Here is a 4,947-nt window from a genome sequence, read left to right as displayed (position 1 = left end):
AAACCCTAATGGACAATCTTTATTTCTCTACTTGTTTTGCTATGCTTGATTGTAAAACTATGAGGGGCTAACCATCTTTCGGTGCCCCGAATTATGAATCTTGACTTTTAATGTTTTGATTTTAGTGATATTGATTCTTAAATTTCCTTATGATCTCCCTTTTGTTTATATTGCTATCCTTCTTTGTGTTGATAGCCTTGATGCTTGTATATTGCTAACTTAATGAGGGGATTGCCAATAGTGGTGTAAGCATTGGTGTTTAGTTACTAGTTTTCACATTAGGTTGCTGTTGCATTTTAAGTTGCTATTCATCCCTAGATTGGCTTACTGTCTTGACAGTAATCTTTACTTATCTACCCAGGGTACACATTAGGGAAGGGGTTGAGTCTACTCCGCCCATTGAACGGGGATGCACATTTGCAAACCCTCTGCAGGTATTTTCTACAGCCCAAGTGGAGCTCTTGAATCATTGACTAGTCATTGCGTGTGTCAAAGGAATTAATTGGGGCACTGTCTTCTTTATTGTTGTTTTCTCAACCCTAAACCTTGTCTCTTCTTTTCTCTTTCCTTCATTTTCTTCTTTAGTAGTGTTGATTACACCATCTCTAATATTTGAACCAGCTAGATATTGATAAGTGTCTAAATGTATGTAGTTTATTATATGTATTTTATACACTTAGCATGTAATTTTTTTTAAGAATTGATGCATGTTTTTGTGCTTAATCCAGTGTTATTTGCTTTGTAGAGAACGGAGAAGCCACGGAGGACATGAGAACATGAGGACATGATTAAGGCAGAAAAAGAAGAAAACCAGGGCTCGCAGTACTGTAGCATATATTAATGTAGCAGATTAATATAGCAGGAATACTGTAGCAGGTTATTGTAACATAAGTACTGTGGAGTACTGTAGTAGACTCTATAGCACCTGCAAGTTTTTTGGGACAGAGATTTTTGCCTAGCTTATGCGGCCTCCATAAGGGCCGCATGAAGGCCGTTTAGGCCCTATCAAGTTATGATTTATCCAAGTTTTTGAGCCCAATTTGTGCCCTATACGGCCCGCATGCCTTGGGGTTTTAAAAACACACTTTTAGGGCTAGAAAGAGGAGTCTTGAGCCACCACTTGGAGAGGAGAAGAACAAAGAATGAAGAAATCTCTTAGTGACTGACATTGTAGGGCAAAAGAAGGAGGCAAGAGCATCATCATTAAAGGGAGAGATCTATCACCAAGGAAGGAAGGATCAAAGGACTGGGAAGCGTCCTTCGTCTAGGGAAGCATCATTTGACGCTTCTAGGATGGAGGAAGTGTCATTCGGCTGGATCTCCATCTCCTTCCTCATCATTTTGACTAGGGAGTGTCATCTATGAACTCTATTTATGCTTTTCTTTACTTTATTGTTATTACTTGTATGATGGCACTCTATTTATACTTTATTGTTAATACTTGTATGATGGCACTGACTGGAGCAGAACTAGGTCAATGGGAACTTCCTTTAAACATGATTGGAGAGATTTGAGAAGAAAAAGATTGTCTGTGGATTCTTAATTGTTAGTTTTGTTTATCTTTTCCATGTTGTGTGAGCCCATAAGGTGCTAAATCATTCTCCACTACCCCGGATTATGAACATTGAGATGTTTTATATTTGATTTACTCAATTGCATTGGCTATGGATTTTGCTTAGATTCCTTCTATGTTTCATCTTGGATTGCAGTTTCATTGTACATGATTGCCATATATAGTTGCATCTTTGCTTATTGTTAGGGCACGCATAGAGGATAGAGATAGAGTACGTGCCTAAAGATAGGGCATATGATGTCAAACTCTTTGGTCAAAGAAGATGTACATGATAGTCAATGTAGGAGTTAATACATGTTCCTCAAGGAGAGTAATCTAGGGCACTACTCCATCTCAGTGATTCTTATCCAGTTTGATTCCCTACCTCTTTTAACCCTTTACATCATTTTAGATCCTTAGATTGATACCTTTACTAGCCTTTTGATCCAGCTAGATATTAGAAGATCAATTAGTACTAGGAGCTTTTTGGTCCCTTTTGATTCGACTACTCAACCTAATCGGGTACACTTTACTACTTGTATGACCCGTGCACTTGAAAATAGCAAGGGGTTGTCCCATCAACACTTGGCAAAAGAATGTGTCATATTTAAGATATTTTCAAGAAGTTGAAACAAGGCTCAATTGACCAATAAGAAATGATGATGTGGTTTAAAGTTGTAAAGAAAGGTCTAGTGCAAAAGGACCATCTAAGGTCGTCTTTTGGGAAAAGGAGAAACTATCACAACAGAATGTGACACTTTGCTAAAGGCACATAAATATATATTGAACAGTTGTGATATCATCGTTCTATTCATTGAGCTAGACATCACCAATTAGCTAGTTGTGAAAAAAATTTTTCTTTTCTCAAACAATTTTGTTGTTTCTTCATTTATATGTGCACATATTGTAGGTGACTCATTATCTTGCTCAAAAGCCAATATCCACATGTTATTTCCCATTTAATTACATCGATTGGAAATAAAAATTTTTCATGCATGGTTCTTAGACCAAGAAAGTTATTAATGTATAACATTAATTAGATATATTATAATACAATTAAACTACTTTATTTAATTTCACTTTATGCTTATAAGTTTGAAAAGATAATAATTTAGATAATGTAGAAATTGTGGAAGATTTAAAATACTTAGCACATTTTCCAAATAATGTTGGTAGAAAGTTTAAAGGTTTTATTATCAATGGGTTTCGGTTTCACACTAAAGACTTGAGAAGAAGAGAAATGTCAAAATTGTGGGCTAGTTTTAATTGCGAAGTCTCAAAGTTTTGGAAGTGCTAAGGATAAACATCATATTGATGGTAATGTGACACATTAAGGTGTCTCGAAGGAGATTATAGAATTAGATTATTGGATAGGGAAAAAACATTATAGTGTTTAATTGTAAATGGGTGTTAAATAAGAGGGTTTTAAAAGTTGATGAGCTTGGGTTTACATTAGTTAATTTTTCAAGACTGATGGATCAAAAGAGTCATTTATAATGGCATCTCACGCTGAACAAGTTCTTTATATGCAAGATCCTATTGATATTGATTGTTATGTTGTTATCAACAACTCCAAGAGAGTATTATATCATGAATGAAGAATCTTCTGAAGATGTAAAGTCATATCTACAAGGTGAAACTTCAACAGCTGGGCCACATGATGGTGCTTTGGGTGATACTTATAAGTACATTGGTTGGGTGAGATTAGTCACATGTGGCAAATTTATTGATGTTCCTTTATCATCTCCATGGAACTCAAATGAAATTCTTAATGGTGAAGAGAATGGTGAAGCTGACAACACACAAGATATTGAAGTGAATGATTGGTTTGTGCTAGGGAAGCAAGTGTACTTGCCGATTTTATAATAAAGTGTGCTGAAGAGCAAGATATCTATCCTTAGGGTAAATAGAGTCTACTAGTACTTGTCCATAATACAAAAACTAGCCTACCCAAAATTGTGCGATGTGAAAATAAAGTTAAAAAAACCAAACAAACAAAAGCACTAAAATGAATACGGCTAAACAAGCAAGAGAAAAGGGGTGCTTGGGCATAGACTCCCTTTAAGGTTTTGTAAGTCCAATACAAAGGTTGTTAGTTTAGCAATCCTATTTGAACCGAGAGAAACCATAAAGTATATTATCCCTTTTCTAAAGATGAATGGTAACTGATCCTGTATGGTACTGATACAGATAACCCCACGATCACATTGCATTCTATGAAATCTTAACAAGAATCAACAAGAACTCAAAGTATAGACAACCTTTCTCTTGAAGTGATCGTCCCTAATCCCATACAAAGTAGAAATGAGATATCCCTAGCTAAATCTACTCCTAATGATTGCAAAGAGTACAGATCGCTTGCCAATTTTTTTAGGAGGATTGTAGGAGGAAAACTCTAGACTTCAAAGTACCCTATCTCTAGTCTTATTCACAAATCTCCTTTAATCAGGTTTGCCTATGTTAGGTGGGTCTCTCGTCACACAAGCACATCATAAATAAAACTAGGAACACAAAATTAGATTCATTGAATAGGAACACACAAGCACATCAATAGCATTCAAGAAAATATGAACACTCAATTGAATTTAAGCATAAAGGATTGTAATTAGAAATCAAAGTAAAGAATGAAAGATCCACAACCAATGTTAACAAAATTTAACCCTTGAGTTCATTTATGACCAAACACCTACAAAATTAGTTCTTGATGAAGGGAGAACAATCATACAATTTTCAAGAGACAACAAGATTCATTGAAAACATTAAAACCATCTTTTCTATTGCACCTCTTGAGATTACAGAAGAACTTCCCCCTTGTCTTCCACAAGCACCACCAAGGTACTCCTCGATGGCTCTAGCCTTCTTCCTCTAAGGTGGATAAGCTATCTCTCCTTGATGATATGCCTTCTAAGATATGGAGAAAACCCCCTTTCTTTCTCAAAGCTTTGTTGTCAAAATATACATTTAAAATCCTCATTAGAAACTTTTATACCTAGTCACTTACGAGCATAAGAACGAGGTCGTACGGAGCTGGAGATGATGGATCACGTGCCTTACTAGATATCTTACAGACATAACCCTGTTCGTAAGGTCTTCTATCTTAGTGTTACAACCCAGCTTATGGCTACAAGCGCTAGGCCGTAATTTTCTCTAGATTGCGTTTACGACCATCCTTATTGACATATGTTACTCCTTGTTAGCCCCTTGGGACAACCCTTATGGTCTAACTAACAAGTGTAAGTCATGCCCATAAGTCCCTATGTTGATCTTTATGCTCTCCTTATAGGCATAAGCATGCCTGCAAGTGATTCAGTTTGGCCTGTTCTTCAGTTACTGATATCGAGAGAGCTCCATCTTCCTCTTTTTGGCTCCTGATTGCTTCTTTTGGCTCTCTCTCT

The sequence above is a fragment of the Dioscorea cayenensis genome, chromosome 3 (genome assembly GCF_009730915.1).
Source record: "Dioscorea cayenensis subsp. rotundata cultivar TDr96_F1 chromosome 3, TDr96_F1_v2_PseudoChromosome.rev07_lg8_w22 25.fasta, whole genome shotgun sequence".
Lineage (NCBI taxonomy): Eukaryota > Viridiplantae > Streptophyta > Magnoliopsida > Dioscoreales > Dioscoreaceae > Dioscorea > Dioscorea cayenensis.
This window is presented reverse-complemented; position numbering follows the sequence as displayed.